We start from the raw sequence: 18,651 nt of genomic DNA on the forward strand, positions 1-18,651 counted from the left end.
TGAAAAAATAGCAAAGCTATTAACTAAACTAATATAGAAAAAGTACCACAGAATAGATACTGGTAAAATAGTAACACATTTCTGACATGAACCCACATCTCCATATTACTATGAGACGTGTACTTTTATAATCCCGCTTAACACTAGAACGACCGGGATTTCACTCCTACCTAAAACGACCATGGGCAGTGAAAATGACCGCCGGTTTTTAAACTCTATATTCTGTACAGATAAATACCTAATTGAGATATTAATGCATTACATATGTTAGTATTTCTGTTATGAAACGTACACCAAAATTAAAATTTAAACAACCATAATATTTTTCGACAATTTAAACTTCAGAGACATGGTCGAACTTGAACAGCAAAATTGAAAAAGTGGAAAAATTACCTGAAAAACAAAACGGAAAAATACATATTGCTAATCTAACAAACATTACAAGGCCTATAAAACGTGAAATGTAAAAAAAAGAAAGAAAGAAAAAGCACTGAAAATAAATATCAAAACAGCACCAAACAACGACCAGAACTTAAAAACTACTACAACGACCGTGGATGGTCATTTTGACCTCAACGGTTTTTAAACTCTACATTTTGTAAAGATAAAAATTCAACTGCGATATTAATGCATTGCATATATTAGTATGTCTGTTATGAAACTAACTGACGGGGGTCCGCGGTGGTGTAGCGGTCTAAGTATCGGCTTTGTGTCGATGCAGTTGCCCACTGGGGACCGGGGTTCGCGCCCCGCCTCGCCAGATTCGACCATGGCCGGACTCGATGAAGCAGCAATGATTAGCAGCGCTGTCCTCGGGAGGGTGGCGGAGTCGGTTTGTGTTCGTCGAACACAAACGGAAAAAGCGGTGGTTCGGCCTGGAGTCACCTTGTCACGAATGTGGCGAGGCGTCTCTCCTTCGAGACTGCCGGCCGGAGAGATGCAGTTGGCGGACGCAGGCAGTACGAGGGTGGGTGTTTGAATTAAAATAAGGATCGATTGGCCACTAAATCGGGAGAAAAGGGGAAAAATCTGAAATAAATTTAGAATGATACTAACTGACATCTAAATCAACATTTTAACACTGTAGCGAATTCAAGAGCAACCGCAGGAACCGCCGCAGCCGGGGCACGAAACTCCTATCTACCGCATCGCGGGCGACATCACTAGCCGCTCGACTAAAGGGTCCGACGCGTTAGACAAGGGCTACTGAGCCTATTCATCGTTATATTACGCTCCCCGTCTTCCAAGAGCGCATTCGACGGAGGAGACCGCCACAGCCGGAACACCAACCCGTATCTCCTGCACCGCTGTCGACAACGTTAACCAGTCAACTAAAAGGTCCGACCCTTTTACGTTCCCCGCGCAGCCCACCCGGGACGGTCCCTCCTACACCCCACAAGCCCTACCAACCAGACGGACAGTGGGGAACAGGGTGTGGTATATTGGATCGAGCACTCGGTGCTCGATTGTGTTGGACTGTCACCACTACTGAGTTCTGTAATACACTGGTCGAGCCTAGTAGTGTGTGACGTCTCCGTCAGTAAAGATCAGACTTGTGCCGCATCCTCGTCTCCGTGTACTTATAGTGATTAAGTTAGTAACCCACGAATAGTAACACTACAATAGTGTACATAAGAGAAGTCACAACATGGTGTCAGAAGACGGAGTTACGGTATAATTCGAGGGCGGTACTTCAACGAGTTCGCTGGTAGCTGAGGCAGCTAGCTAACACGTGCTAGCCTGCGCACAAATATGGAACAGTTCAAGCCACCACCGCCGCTGATACTTACCGGGAATGTCGCAGAAAACTGGAGAAGATGGGAGCAGCGTTTCCAGCTGTACATGACCGCTTCAGGTGCGTTGGATAAGGAAGAGACGGTTAAAATAGCCATTCTGCTTCACACCATCGGTGAGGAGGCGCTGGAAGTGTATAACACACTCACCGTCATCCCAGAAGGAGACGACGAATCGATGGAGGACGTTCTGAAAGCCTTCGAGGTCTACTGCAGCCCTCGGAAGAACGTCGTGTTCGAACGCCATCAATTCTGGTCGCACACGATGTCAGCAGGAATATCGGTGGACAGATTCATCACAGAGCTGCGCCAGAAGAGCAAAGACTGTGAGTTTGGCAGACATGAAGATGACATGATAAGGGATAAATTAGTGTTCAGCATAAATGATGCCCGTTTGAAAGAAAGACTGTTACGTGATAATGAGCTTACTTTGCGCAGGGCCGTAGAGATATGTAGATCAGCCGAGCTCGCTAAGTCACAAATACAAGCGATGCAGACGTCACATGTTGTCCAAGACGCCTCAGTGGAGGCATTGAAGAAAGCAACAGGGCAAACGCGCACGGGCAGCTGGAACAAGAACAAAACGAGCAGCAAGAGGCATGTAGCAACAACTCTCTGCCACAAGTGTGGAAATAAACATGAGCCCCGTCAATGCCCAGCTTATGGTGCAGTGTGCCACAAATGTGGTAAGAACAATCATTTTTCCAAGGTGTGTAAATCAAGCACTGAAAAAAGCGGCAATTGCAAGACAAAGACAGTGCATAATCTAGAAAGTGAAATTGATTCCTTATATATAGGCATGATTGGAAAATACAAAAACAAAGCAGCCCACCAAGCTAAAGGCACTGTATGGCGTGAAACAGCCACGGTCAGAGGCGCAGCAATTAACTTCAAGTTGGACACAGGCGCCGATGCAAATGTGCTTCCTATGCGCGTATTCCGGCAGCTACCAGGTCCCGTTCAGTTACGGCCCACCACTGTGCTGATTGCTTTTGGTGGTGCGCGACTACCCTCAGATGGTGTTGCATCTCTAGATTGCCGCACATCTAAGCATACGGCTATATTGGACTTCCATGTGTCTAGCCGAGCTGACAAGCCAATCCTGGGTGGAGATGCGTGTGAAGAGCTGCAGCTGGTGAGAAGAGTCGAGGCGCTTGCAGTGGAGTCCCCACAACCAGCAAAACCTCCGGCCACCAAAGAGGAGCTGCTGCAGAGGTATGCGGAGGTCTTCACAGGATTAGGCGAATTTCCTGGAGTTCATCACATACACATTGACCCCAGCGTCACGCCTGTGAATCACGCGTGCAGGAATGTACCACTCTCCATCATGGACTCACTAAGAGAGACACTCACAGACTTGCAGAACAGGAAAGTCATAACTCCTGTCAATGAACCTACAGAATGGGTGAACAGTCTTGTTGCCACAAAGAAAAAAAATGGTGCGCTAAGGGTATGTTTGGATCCTTGCAACCTGAATGAGGCAGTCAAGCGTCAACACTACTCCATTCCTACACCGGAAGACGTGCGCAGCAGGCTAACAGGAAAATCCATCTTCTCCATCCTAGATGAAAAGGATGGATACTGGCAGATCCAGCTAGATGAGCCGTCGTCTAAGCTATGCACCTTCAACACACCGTGGGGCCGGTTCCGTTTCCTCAGACTCCCATTCGGGATCAAATCGGCCAGCGAAGTGTTTCAACAAAAGAACTGTGAGACCTTCGGCGATATCCCAGGTGTGTACATTATAGCAGACGACATGATCATCGCAGCGTCATCAGAGCGGGAACACGATGAAATCCTGCAGAAAGTAATGGAGAGAGCCAAGACCGCACATGTGAAATTTAACAGGGACAAGATCCAGTTTAAAGTTGATACTGTAAAGTACATGGGACACGTCATCACGGCAGCAGGACAGAGAGCTGACGACACAAAGATCAAAGCGATTGTCGACATGCCAACCCCGGAAGACAAACAAAGTCTCCAACGTCTGCTGGGAATGACAAAATTCCTAGCGCAATACATACCAAACGAAGCCTCACTCACGGCACCCCTCAGACAGCTGCTCAAGAAGGATGTAGCGTGGCAATGGTGCCCGCACCACAGCTCAGCGCTAAAGGCACTAAAGACCACCCTCACACAAGCCCCTGTGCTGAGATACTACGATCACAAGCAGCCTCTCACTCTACAAGCAGACTCCTCAAAGGATGGACTGGGAGCCTGTCTAATGCAGGACGACCGCCCAGTGTGCTATGCCTCACGAGCGCTCACCGACACAGAAAAGAGGTACGCACAGATAGAGAAAGCGTTGCTCGCTATAGTGTTTGCTGCTAAGAGATTCCACCAGTATGTCTACGGCAGACCAGTAACTGTCCAGTCCGATCATAAGCCTCTGGAGGTCATCATGCGCAAGCCGCTGAGCAAAGCACCTGCGCGGCTGCAAGGTATGCTTTTACAACTGCAGAGGTATGATCTGAGTGTAACATACACACCAGGCAAGCACATGTACATTGCCGACACACTCTCACGCGCTACAGCTAGCAGAGAAGGTGACCATATTGATGAAAACCCTTGTGATGAGAGAGTTGTGTATGCCTTGGATGCCACAGATGCCTTGAGCGAGGAAACACTCAGCCAATTAAAGAAAGCAACGGCAGCAGATAGCGTGCTGCAAGCTGTGTGTGAGAAACACAAGAAAGGCTGGCCCATGAAAAAGAAAAGTTTGGACAGAAAACTACACGCCTACTGGGCAGTAAAGGACATTATAAGCATGGAAGATGACATTGTCTTGGTCGGAGACAAAATCATCATACCCCAGAGCTTCAGGAGCACGATTTTGGAGAAGCTGCATCTTGCACACCAAGGAGTGCAGCGCACAAAAGCCAGAGCAAGAAAGTCTCTCTACTGGCCTGGCATGGCATGAGATATAGAGGCAATGGTGGAAAAGTGCGTGCAATGCCAGCAGCTACAGCCCAAACAGCAGGCTGAGCCACTTATGCCGCATCAGGTCCCAGAACTGCCATGGATGAAAGTCGGAGCTGACATCTTCAGGCTACACGGTCAGTCATACCTGTTGTTAGTTGATTACCTAACCAAATATCCTGAAGTGCCCTATATATCTGACAAAACAGCATACACAGTAATCCAGAAGATGAAGTCTGTGTTTGCCAGACACGGGATTCCTAGGGAGATAGTGAGTGACCATGTCCCATTTGCCAGCTATGAGATGAAGTCATTTGCAGCTTCATGGGAGTTCAAGCTCACACACTCCAGCCCAGGTTTTCCCTCTTCAAATGGCATGGCTGAGAGAGCCATAAAGATAGTGAAACATGCGCTGAAGAAGGCAATACAGACCGGCACTGACCCACATCTGGTGCTGCTGTCACTGAGGAACACACCGGTGACAGGACTGGACGTATCACCTGCACAAATGTTGATGGGGAGAGTTCTACGAAGCACACTTCCGTGCTTCAGTGCTGTGCTGACACAATCAGTCCCACAGCACATTCACAGCAAGATCCGGAACCTGCAGTTCCGCCAAAAACAACGTTACGACCAGTGTGCAAAGCCCCTGCCAGTGTTGACCCCAGGAGACACCGTACACATGCAAACGCGGCGCGGCTGGGAGCCTGCCGTTGTCATCCGACAGCGAGATGAACCACGGTCCTACACTGTGCAGACACCGGCTGGGAGGATGCAAAGAAGGAACAGGCGACATCTGAGGAAGATACATCCGAGCCTATTCAGAGACACGGACAGTGAGGAACATTTTGACCCAGAGGTACAACCTTCACCCTCACAAGCACCTGTGCCAGTCGACTCACCACCACATGACCTGCCACCACACGACCCTCCTCCGGTGACTACAGGCAGTACACCCACATGCTACACAAAGTGCGGCAGAGCAGTTAGGCGCCCTGCCAGATACAATGACTAACCTCAGAGTTCTTTTGTGTGATCATTCAAGTGTTTATTAAGAAAAAAAAAAGAAAAAAAGAAGGTGAAACAAAGAGTACAAGGTGTGTTTAACCTGAAATGTTGCAAGATTGCTGAATGTTCAAAATGTTTACATGCTAACCACCAGAATGTGAAAAGGAAATGGTTTATGTTGTTTAATGAGAGTCATCCTTCATTTAAAAAAAAATGCTGTATTAATCATTGAAGTATGCAAGTAGAAAAGACTTGTTCAGTGTTAATGCCATAGTGTTAATGGTTCGGTAAAGGGTCTACTGTTGAAGCAACTGATGAGTAGGCCACATCTCAGTTGGAAAAGAGGGATGTGGTGTATTGGATCGAGCACTCGGTGCTCGATTGTGTTGGACTGTCACCACTACTGAGTTCTGTAATACACTGGTCGAGCCTAGTAGTGTGTGATGTCTCCGTCAGTAAAGATCAGACTTGTGCCGCATCCTCGTCTCCGTGTACTTATATATAATAGTGATTAAGTTAGTAACCCACGAATAGTAACACTACAATAGTGTACATAAGAGCAGTCACAACACAGGGACCCGTGACCCCGCGGCGGCGGAGACGGCTTCCCCTTCGCCTTGTTGTCGGCTGAGGACAGGCGAAACGCTGGAGGGGGTAGTGTAGCGAAGAGGCTACCCCGTTAGAATTGTGCCCTCCTGTTTTACCCATCGGGCACTGCGTTCAGATTGTTAGCTATGTTATTAAATGTTTTGCAAGTGTTTCATGTGGTTGCATCACTATTTAATGTGGTATAATTGTAGTTATCGTTCTGTAACTTTGGTACTGAAACCATGACCGACATTGTTGTTCAGGTAGAAATGTAGCGAATTCGGGGGGCAACCGCAGGAACCAACGCAGCCAGAACACGAACACGTATCTCCCGCACAGCGGGCGACATCGCTAACCGCTTGACTAAAGGGTCCGACCTGTTAGCCAAGGGCTACCGAGCCTATTCATCCGTGATCGTTACAATACTACTTTTCAAACAATTTAAAATGGCAGCTGTCCAACGCCTGTAAATACTGTAACGCGCCGATAGCAGTCGTGGTGCGTCTCTAACCAGGCATGTTGGTAATAATCAAAAATCAAATTTAGACTATTTCTCTGCACTGGAGAACGCTGCTGGGTTTTTTTTTTCTTTTTTTCCCTAGGACAGAGCAATGAACTTCGCGAAGGAAATGATGCGACGTCATAAATAGTGACATGACGCGCACGATCACGAGCAAATTACGAGACGGTCATGTTGAAATATGTGCAATTTTAAGAGAATTCAGGGCGCGGCAGGTCTGTATTTTCTTCTCTTTTTTTGACAAAGTTATTAAACTTTGAGAACCCAAAACGGTCATAACAACCGTCTTGGCATGGAACCAAACCTACTAGCTTACTAAAATGGCGTCCGTTACCCTCGGCAAGTCGAGGCATTAAATATAAACCAAAACGTAACATACTTATCACAATGGCACTAAAACACTAACAAACACTGTCTTGACCATTTCTATTTGAACAAGTATAAACTACAGAGTTTATGGTGTATTCTTACAGTACCTGTGAATCAAGAGAGACACGATGAAACACAGCTCTACTCAAGCCCGCGCCAGTCCATATCTGAGATGCCTTGCTTCTGCTTCTAGCTTGAAGGAAACTTTACGCGCTCTCGTACTTATCCTCAGAAGCGCTGTAGCGCCATCTACTGCCTTGGTGCGGTAAAAACGACATTGTATTTAAGTCAATACTATTAGAACAGTTATGATACTCTAAAAAAACAGGGGGTATGTTTTATAATAAACGTTTCATAAAGGCAATTTCTCAGTCCCTTACATTTGCACTTTTCACACCTGTGTGATTTGGGGATATGGAAGGAAAGGCCGGATTTGGTATTGAATAAATGACTTTGACAGGAAGCACTTGATCTTGTTCACACTGAGCAACATACAGTTTAAAGATTTTTATGATCTTCAATGACTGTCCTAGATATTTTATTTTTTTGTCTTGGGTCTATGGCAATGTACCTCAGATACTGTACATGAACAAACGGGATCCTTCACTCTCTCTCTCTTTTTAGCTTAGATTTTGAGGGTCCCTCCCCCCCTTTTTGGCCAGTATTTGTGGGGCCTTTAAGGTTGTTTTTTCTTTGCATGGACATTGTACACTGGCTTTGGGGTTATACACAGAAGTGGAAAATGAATGCGCTCTTCTGAGAGGACTTTTGTCTCTAGGTTTTCATAGTGCATTTGGCTGTCATTGTAATAAAGTTGTATTTACTTCCTCGTATTATTAAGTAATACTTAGTAAAAAAAATAAATACATCCTGATATTGTGTCTTTCCTCATCCATTTCAAATTGCATGAATCAAAGCATTTTTCAAATGTTTTCACTGCTCTTGCTGCAACACCTTTCCTGCTTGGGCTCCTGTGTTTCTTGCCTCGCATAATAAAGATTTTTACAGTTCTCTGATTTAATTGGTGTGTCATGGACCACCTCCATTGGCATTGTTTACCTGGTCGTCCTCTTTTTGTTGCCATCTCTCTCTCCCTGTGGCTTACATCCACTCTGATGCCCTTGTACGTATCCCTGGTCACCCCCTCTCTTTTCCTTGTCACTAATCCTCTCTGTTGCATGATAACATTATAATATGAGATTATAAACGTTCAGTTCAGAAAGAAAAATCTTGAACTGTGAGGCATTAGGAACAAATGTGTTATTGTTAGGCAGAACGGTGTGATGGAAGAGTGGGCTCTTTCATACAGTTTACAGCGTAAACAGTCTTTGCACCCATGTGATGTTTGCCTCCCTCTAGGGTCTAAAGTGCCACTGTGCAGGTCCCACTAGGTTCTTCCCCCACAGTGTTGATTGACAGGGGGCCACACCTCCTCGTTTACATACAACCGCTAATGAAAACGATAAAAAAAGCAACAATAAACGCCAAACGGGACAAAAATGTGAAAAGGAAAACCTTCTTTCCTGGCTCAAATGATCTAATCACATTTGAAATGCATTAATTTCAAGCATAGCAATTGATAATAATAATGTGTAAACCGTTTAGCAACTGCATTTCAGCCTCATCTCTTTCCATCTTTCATCTATTCCCAAATGAATTCTGTCAGTAAAGTCTCCTACTACAGACATGGTGAGGCTTGTGATGGCCTCTAGCCCGTTTAACATTGGAAGTACAAGCCTGTTCTTTGAGGGGTGGGACATCATGGGCAGCGGCACCCACGTCTTCTTTCTTTCTTTTTTTAACCCCCCCCCCTTTTCTCCCCAATGGTATCCGGCCAATTACCCCACTCTTTCGAGCCGTCCTAGCTGCTGCCCCACCCCCTCTGCCGATCCGGGGAGGGCTGCAGACTACCACATGCCTCCTCCGATCCATATGGAGTCGCCAACTGCTTCTTTTCACCTGACAGTGAAGAGTTTCGCCAGGGGGGGCGTAGTGCGTGAGAGGATCGCGCTATCCCCCCCCGCCCCGCCCCGCCCCGCCCTGCCCTGCCCTGCCCCGCACAGGCGCTCCGACCGACCAGAGGAGGCGCTAGTGCAGCAACCAGGACACACTGCCAACTGTGTCTGTAGAGACGCCCGACCAAGCCATAAGCAACATGGGGATTCGAATCGGCGGTCCCCGTGTTGGTGGGAAACGGAATAAACCGCTACGCTACGCTACCCACGCCTTTTAATGATTTAATCTGGATAATAGGGAAACTGTGGATAAGTTCCTTCATTTCAATCACGATCAATTCAGCAACCTCTATAGTCATATTATACTTGAACTTGAGGGAAAGAGAGATATTACACACTGAACCTTTAAAAGAGGAATTCAGCTTTGGCAGGCGGAGCATGGTCTGGGACAATCAAAGTGACTTATTGAATAGAAAACTGCGGACTGACACATTCTGGTCTGCACATGTGGGAGAGTATAGCACGGTGTGAATTATTGCTTACAGTCCTGGAAGGAGAATGATGAACTGAGTTCAATATTTGCTTTTTATTTATTTGATTTAAACCGAGGGCCCAAGGAGAGAGGATGTGGTCCATTGTCATTTACTGTACTGCATGAGTGTAAAGAGCATACAGAACAAAATAGCCGCATATGGGCATGACGACAACAACACATATTACTGGTGACATCATAGATAAAAATGCAAGTCTGTTAAGGGTTTGGTATTTATAATTGATTGTGCAGACACTTCCAAAACAAGTGCAAGCCATCAGCAAGCATATAGACTGGTCCAATCTTTTCCAAAATGCCCTGAATTAAAAAATACAACAGCAAAAAGAGAACACAATTCATGAATCCTCATATCACAAATATGTGCTTTTGCATGCAGAATGCATCTGATTTATACTGACTCTCCATGTCTCTATATATATTCTGCAATGACCCCAGGCCGTCCCAGGTCCTTTCTGTGTGGAGTTTACATGTTCTCCCCATGTCTGCATGGGTTTCCCCCGGGTGCTCCGGTTTCCTCCCACCATCAAAAAGACATGCATGTGAGGGTTAATACTCCTGTCTGTGCCCCTGAGCGAGGCAATGGAAAGAAGAACTGGAGTTGGTCCCTGGGTGCTGCAGCTGCCCACTGCTCCTATACAATAGGATGGGTTAAATGCAGAGAACACATTCATTGTAACCTGAACAATGACATAGGAAAGAAAGCCACTTTAATTTTTGAGCAAATAGGCTGTACTAGAGTGCACTGAGATTTTGGGCACAGAAAGAAATGGGAATTTTATCCCTTTAACCAGTAATTTGTATAATTTTAATTCATATGCGTATGGTAATGTATACATGAATGTATCATTGTGCCTGTGTTTTCTGTAAAACCTTCAAGGTGTTTGGTTATAATGATGGATTACATTTATACAGCGCTTTATCTTGACACCCAAAGCGCTTCACAGTGATGGGGGGTAACTCACCTCAACCAGTGTGTAGTACCCACCCGGGAGATGCACAGCAACGCCCCCCCAGCAGCAACTCAAGTTTTCCCAGGAGGTCATCCATCCAAGCCCACACCTGCTTAGCTTCTGTCATTCAGCAGAACCAGGCTACATGTTGGTATGGCTGCTGGTTAAAGTAAAGCAACACACTCGGGCCATACAGTGGACGCATATACCACAAGTAACTACGATAGCTTTGTTATAGTACTACTCATATTGTACATGTTTTGCAGATTAGCATGCAGTCTGTGAAAAAAATCTCATTCAGCGATAGATTCATTCTACATTCAAACAACACCGAAGCTCAAATAATGAATCATGAAAGAAATCCAATCCAGGTTCCCCCAGATACAGTGCCAAGGGCCAAATGCCACTGAAGGTAAAACAAATAAGATGATACAAAAATATCCTTCAGACCTACAAACCCCCCAGACGTACAAAATAAGCAAAGTTTTCAGCTGTTCACCGAGTGCATCTCACCTGTCTGGGGCTTAGTAAACAAATAACGAAGCTCTCGAGTGGTCCACAATATTTGCACATCTTTAATATTTCAGTGGTATAAAATATGAAACGCTTAAATGAAATGTAGAATATCGCCTTTAAGACAGGTTTGGTGAAGCTAGTGCAACATGAGATGATTGAAATGATTTGGCTCTAAGAGGTGGATACAAAGGTCATTGTTTGAGTTAACATTATGAAATTATTAGTAATTTTTTTCTTGTATCGTGAATGTTACTTTATTTTTACAATTGTATCTCTTCTTCTATGATAACCTCCCTGTCTTACTACCTACCTCACACCTCTATCAGCAGGGGGCGCCGTAAGGCCACTTTTCAATCTGAAACGCTCCCACGATGTGTCCAGGCATGGGTTTGAAACAATGCAGGCAACTGTTCTGGGGTAAGACAACCGATGTAGAATAAAATCACATAAACATTTAATTTGCTCACACTCTGAGAGGTCAGCAGAAGCCTGACAGCTTAACCCGCAGTCTTAAGACTAATTTCACAAAAGGCAAAAGGAGACTATCAGTGCTGCTGATTGAGAGCTGGAGATGTGTACCCAAGAGTAAAATTGACGAGATTAACTGCACAGTACTTTAAGATTAGGGTAAACTTTCGATTTCGGCCTGGCTCAGCAACGCCAGGATAAGCTGCTCTTCTCAGCATGTCAGGGGCTGACGTCACCATATGTAGGCGAAAACGGCCATCGCTGTCAACTTTGACTGTTTAGTGCAGCACATGTTAAATCCAGGTTTAGCTTTTCTTTTCTTTTCTTTTTTTCTTTTCTTTTTTTTTTTAGTTGGTGAATATCTCAGTTTAACAGGGCCAACTACCAAAGTCAGGTTTGTCTTAGGGTCTCCCATGGGTTTATCATGGTTTAAATCTAATTACTGTCACTTAATTACTGTCCATCAAAAGTAACCTCCTGTTTTGGATCGGACTACAGACACTAAAGCCCACGCACCAAAGTGCAGTGCCACAGGTGGAAGTGTACTCCTCCTACTCACTCCGAGGCTATTATTACCTCTCCTCCCTGTGGCCCATCGTGCGGACGATCACTTTGTTCGCTCTCTGGCACGCCTCTTATTGCAGGCCATTCACAGGGCCGGGCCCTGCTATTCAGCGAAAACGGATGTAATCAATTGGGAGAATTGACAGCAAAGGTGACATGTCCGGACTTTTGACTCGCACCCCCCCCAACCCCCACCCCTTCTCCTCCGCCGCCCGTAGCCATTGTGGCCCACTCAACCAAAATGTGTTACGAGATCTACGTCATCGCTTCCGCCCTGCTCTCCCCCTCGCCCTCCCCCTCCCCCGGCGTCGGCGGAGCTTGCCTGCCTGCCTTGCCTGCCTGCCTGCAATCCAACATGGAGTAGCGAGAGATGGGGCTCTAGCGGGGCCACCCCTCGGTAACAGCAACGCGCATTATCAAGCACTACGGAATTAGACCTGCTGAAAAAAAACGGAGCACACACACACTAACACACACACACCAACACACACACACAAACACAGATACACACACACACACCAGCTCCGGCACCTGAACTGGGAATATATCGAGCGAGCTGCGCGCACGAAGGCGACGGAATATTAAAACTCATGTGTGTTATTTGTGATCCTGAAGCAACTGGTTGGCTCAAGAAGAAAGGGAGAGAGAGAGAGTGTGTGTGTGTGTGTGAGAGAGTGAGTGAGTGAGTGAGAGAGGCAGGCAGGCAGTCGAAGGCAAGGCAGACCTGAGAATCGCACAAAGGCAAGGGAAATGCGGAATTGAAGAGACACTGTGGAGCGGTGAAAGAATGACGAGCGAAAAGTATGTACGCGCCGTGGCATATTACCTGAGGTGAAACGAGAAAATGATAGAAGAAACACACCCAAACGAGTAAGTAAGCTCTGACTTCTAGAGAGGGGCTTTTTTTCTTCTTCTTCTTCTTCTTCTTCTTCTTCTTCTTCTTCTTCTTCTTCTTCTTCTTCTTCTTCTTCTTCTTCTCCTCCTCTCGCCCAGCACCTATGTTGCTAGAAGTTGGAAATAATCACGTGGAATGTGCAGCAACGCACGACTCTGTAAAATGTGTGATTTCTTTATTTAAGTGGTGCGTGTATCGTAGTGGGGGCGGCGGTGAGGGGGGGTTTCGTTCGGGTTTTCGGTTGATGCTGTGAAGCAATGCCGTGACAGTGGTGTGGGAGAAGGTTTGCACGGCCCCCACCATGGTGTAGATCGAGACGAGTCTTGAAAAGGGAGAGGAGGAGTAGGAGGGGGAGGGGAGGAGTGGAGGAGGAGGAGGGGGGGGACGGGGCAGAAGCGTGGGTGGATCGGAAACATTTTCTAAAAGGATCCGAAGCGAGAGATTAGGCCTTGTTGCAGTGTAGCGAAGTTTGTGACTCATTCACGTCGAAAAGTTGCGCCGTATTAATTCACCTTAACCACGATGGTTCACCGCGGGTTACGCTCCTCGCTGTGCAGCCTTTCCAAGCCCGACAGCGTTTTCCGAGGCATTTCGCCTCATTACTGGGCCACCGTCTGTATGTTTGCTTCCAACCGAAGGTGGGGGGTGGGGGGGGGAGTCTCACAGGATATGAGATATCCGATATGCCCCATTCGCCATCTCTTTCTCAATCGCCCTCATTTGCATAGCCTACCTCGCTTTTCATTCATAAAAAAAATACCAATGTAAACGACGACTCTTCGTGGTTCGACAGCGTCCATTATTTGCATGCATACATCTAAACGTGTGCGTTTCTGCCGCTAAGGCCCGAGTCCTTCACTTGTGTTTTGGAGAAATATAATAACGCTTCAGTTTCGCAAGGCACCAGCATGTTGGGTTTTCTTTTATTTTTGTATATTTTTTCGCATGGCATTGACACGGACGTGCTCGAAACCTTAACGTGATCGCTGAAACCTTGCATCTCAATACGTTATGCGTTGCCCCCGAGGCCTTCTATTGGCATATTCGTGTCTCTTTTTTAGCCTAAATCTGTACCTTTTTAAGTCTTTAACTAAAAAATAAAAAACGTCTAAATAGGGCTACGACGAGCACGCCACGACCTAATAATAATTATAATAATAACAATAACTGGTTTTAGTGAGCCTCCACTGCGCCATTATATCGACTTTCCCAGTCATCCCCAGTCAGTCTGCACAGTGGGAATGCATGCCTTGCACATTAGCGTCAGCAGAGCGGAAGGGCGAAGGGCACGATAGGGGATGTTTGTGCTGCGGTCGTGTGACGCGGCGGGGCCCATTCATAAAAGCAGTTAACCTTCAGCGCGTCCCATTCATTCCTGCCGGACTCGCCCAACCTTGACACCTGGGGCGCACATCGGCTCAAAACCGGAAGGAAACTGTCAATGTGCGCGCATCAGCCACCTCGTCGAAGGCTGCGCGAGCCTTCCCAAAACGTTTGTCGCTGGAATAAAAGAAAAATGGTCGTCTCAACGCGTCGCGTATGAGCGGGGTTGAGTCACATGAATGACTCCCTTGGTCAGAGGGGCTGCGGGTCGCTCACTGGTAGCAAGGGGACGTGATGGCAGCCTGCCATCAGCGTGGGGGTTATAATAAACTAAATGGGACACACACACACACACACACACACACACACACACACACACACACACACACACACAGGGCAGAGGTTGTATCGATCTCGTGTGCGGTGCTGCAGGGTCAGCAAGTGCAGTCAGTATGGAGAGGAGATGCCCGCTGACATTCAGCTAAGGTCACCGCAGCAACGAAACACAATCCCACCCTCAACAATAAGCATTGATCATTCATTAGCCAGCAAATACAGCCACGGGGAGTTCATAGGCGAGACCTGCTCTTTTCATTAGCAGGACCTGTGCGTGCTCCTCATGTCTCTGTCAGCAGCATTTCGTGGAGCCTACGAGGATGTGTTTTAGGCTATAGCTGTAGTCCTGTGGCGCTTATTGGAAAGCTATTACAAAGTACTTCACAGACAACACATCAGTGACTGTGGTAGTATGTACCCTGAAATGACCATGGTTGAATGATAAAATGTTTTGTTTTGTTTTGGGGTTTTCTTTCACAATCCGGTGATTGCAAAACATAGATAAGATGGCCCACGCCAAACACACACAAACATAATTACCAAATTATCCCACGCATCGTTTTGTCTATTACCTTTGGACATTGCGCTGTTGTGTTTTATGTACAACAGTACATTCAATTTAAATTGATACACATGTATTGACATCATGTTTTTTGAAAATATCTTCTCATTTACTTGTGTAGTGTTGGAACTATGGCCAACGTGCTTTGTCCTAAACTACTTCCAAAGCTGTGTGTGAGCTTATGTCCACATATGGTACACTTCATAGTCCATTCCCAGTGCCGTTTATAGGTCAGTGCATGTCTGGCTGTAGGTAGATGTAAACGTCTCTGTAAAGCATTGTGTGGGCCACTGTTCCTCACCGTGATGCAACGGTGCACACCTCCAAAATCTCAACAGCACTTGCGCCGTGTCTACAGGGCTACGCAACATATAGCGTATTGGTCGAGCAGGAAAGGGTATCTGGTAATGTGACAAAAACACAAAACTTGCGACAATATTGTGCATGAGGGACCTGACACAAGACACTCAAGACGATACTGGAAAAACGATGTACAGAGTTTTCACATTCTGTTTTGTTGTTTTGTTGAGTTTCCTTGTGCCGGTTACTCGATTTCATCGGCCATTCCTGTGTAATATTGGATTTGTAAGCCAACACTGCCCTCTAGGCCACACGCTAGCTCTACGTACAAGTATGTAGGCTAAGGCCGATGCACAAATCGGTGTCAACGCCTGCAAATGTGTCAAGATCCAAGCATAAATCTAGCTTTGCGTGCTCTCTGCCCATCCCCCGTCTCCGCACCATCATGTGGAACAGATCCTTGGTCACAGTTTTCCCTCTGTTGAAAGAAAGCATCTCATCGATGGTTGCCAGCCGAAGCCTTCATGTAATGGTCTGGGCTGAATATAGATCGGAAGCAGACAATGAGCCCAGATTGTTTTCTATGAATTTCTGCTCATCAGCTGACTGGATGAATTATAACGGCTTGGGGTTTCATTCACTTTGGTAATGCATGCATCTCTCTCTCTCTCTCTCTCTCTCTCTCTCTCTCTCTCTCTCTCTCTCTCTCTCTCTCTCTCTCTCTCTCTCTCTCTCTCTCTCTCTCTCTCTCTCTCTCTCCCCCCCCATCATGTGTCAGACAGACATAGGTAAAAAATGCCATCGTGAAAAATGCTTTTTTTTAATATATATACTTTTGTGCAACATGGGCGGTTGCTGGCGATACCGAATGTGTACTGTGGAAACCAGAGTGCAGATGGTTGCAGGGAAACATTTACAGGTTTATTAGTCTTTTCCCTGGCTAAAAACCACACACTGTCATTATTGTCCTTGTATGGTAACCCTGACCTATCTAGTATTCATGTTGTTTAGTCTACCGCAAACCCTCATTATTTCAATTTTCCCACCTTTTTACTGGTGGAAAAACAACTGTATTTCCAAGCTATTATTCTATCGATTATTATTCTATCTACTGGTAGAGATTCAGACCATATGTATAAAGGGTTGTCTCAAACCACTAGCGATGTCAATTCTGTTTTTTTTTTTTAGGTAATATATTTCAGAGTGGGCAAAATGTTTTCTAAAACTTGAAAAACAAAATGAATGTAAATGCACTGAGGATGTGTTTGTGCATAGTGACCCCCTGAGAGTAACAAGGATAGTTGTTTCAGATTGTGTGTGTGTGTGTGTGTGTGTGTGTGTGTGTGTATGTGTGTGTGTGTGTATGTATATATATCAGGGATGCCCCTGAACGAATACCTTCATTTGTCAGTTATGCAAATCACGTCCAGTTAGCTTACTGCCTCGAAGCGAGACCACAGACCAGCCATTTATCTGAGATAAATCATTGGTGGCATCCCATACATAAACTGAGTGTACTTGATGAATTGTCTCGCAAAAAAATGAGTTTTAATAGTCGCAAATGCCTATCATGAATGTAAGGAGCGCCAGAAAGCCTACAGTCGTTGCTTAGTTTGAGCTAATACATCAAGATTAATACAATAATAAGAGGATATGTGCCATTATAGGGGATCTTGGACGGCTTTTCAGTCACCTATAAGAGGTTTAGAACCAATCAGCTTATTTTCAGTGTGGTTGGTGTTTCTGCCCCGATACAGATGGAGAGGCCCTACAAGTCAAATTGTGGCCTTAAATACACTTACTTCACCCGGATCGGGAGTTTGAATCATGTAGAAGTATAGTGTTGGTGGTGCTGACATGAGCATTTGTCGGTCACCGTACTAATGCTTCAGTGTTGCAGAAATGCTGTCATACTTAACCCTTTAAATACCTGTGACCCTACATTTTACCAGGTATTTTTACTATAAACAATGATAATAGTACTGTTATGTAAGAGATTGGATTGTGTTGATGACATCATTACATGAAAAATGATAAACTACAAATCTTTAAAATGACTATAACTAGAAAAAAACTAGTCGAGAGACAGGTAAATTGCGAGTTTTTTTTTTTTAGCCTTATTCTGTACCTAGGTCTGGTACAACCATGGTATATTGATAATACTGATCAATGTATTATCTTTCTAATTAGCATTGTGATACTTGGTGTGCTGATTTGTCCCAGCTATCTCCATATGGACAGATTCCTACTGTCAGTAATTAAACATTTTTGTATGACTGTCTAGTTCTGATGACAGCGAAACCTACAGTAAGATTTCAAAAATAATTCTCATACCTTTCTTGCATTGCAATGATGTCTAGTTAATTTCAACAGCATGAAACTAAGGTGCCTTCAGGAGTCTCTTTGAAGGACCATTGGGCATTCCCAGAGCCCAGGTGGAGTATTGCTGCATTGTAGTACGGGGGGCAGCAAGATGAGATACTCTTATTCTTATACATAAAGTAATACATTCAGGAAGTAATATAGATTTTAGCACTTTACTATTGTGTTGGGCGTCAACAAGGTTTGCCAGTTGGGTGGTTTTAAATTGCAACATGGTTGGTCAGTTAGCGACAGGAAGTTGGTCGCCACTGCTGCATATCGATGACCTCTCTGTGTGATGTTGACTAACACACTTGCTCACACACACACACACACACACACACACACACACACACACACACACACACACACACACACACACACACACACACACACACACACACCCTGTATATGGGGCTGCCTGAACATGTGAGTGTTGCCAATAACAGCTGACTGACAGAGAGCCAATCAAACTTTTCCCCTTAGGAGCTGCTAGAGTCAATAGTCCTGAATGAACTCACTTCACCGCCCCTTCCAGGCCGTGACCTAGCTTGCTCTCTCTCTCTTTCGCTCTTTCACTGTTTTTCTCTCTGCCTTTCTCTGTGTCCCTACTCTCTCTCGCTGCTTGTCGCGCTTCAAAGATTCGCACTCGCCAGTTCAACTACAGAATA

General features: G+C 45.7%; 1 long non-coding RNA gene and 1 pseudogene across 1 annotated transcript; one reads left to right on the forward strand and one right to left on the reverse strand.

The window, feature by feature from the left end:
- Positions 1-9,774: 9,774 nt before the first annotated feature.
- On the reverse strand, positions 9,775-13,084 carry LOC130122832 (uncharacterized). Its single transcript, XR_008811268.1, has 4 exons — positions 13,030-13,084; positions 11,482-11,583; positions 10,668-10,775; positions 9,775-10,336 (listed from the first exon to the last, which is right to left on the reverse strand). It is a non-coding gene; the product is annotated as an uncharacterized LOC130122832 (long non-coding RNA).
- The window catches only part of LOC130122830 (sprouty-related, EVH1 domain-containing protein 2-like), a 32,961-nt pseudogene continuing 26,886 nt past the window's right edge, over positions 12,577-18,651 (forward strand).

The sequence above is a fragment of the Lampris incognitus genome, chromosome 13, assembly GCF_029633865.1.
Source record: "Lampris incognitus isolate fLamInc1 chromosome 13, fLamInc1.hap2, whole genome shotgun sequence".
Lineage (NCBI taxonomy): Eukaryota > Metazoa > Chordata > Actinopteri > Lampriformes > Lampridae > Lampris > Lampris incognitus.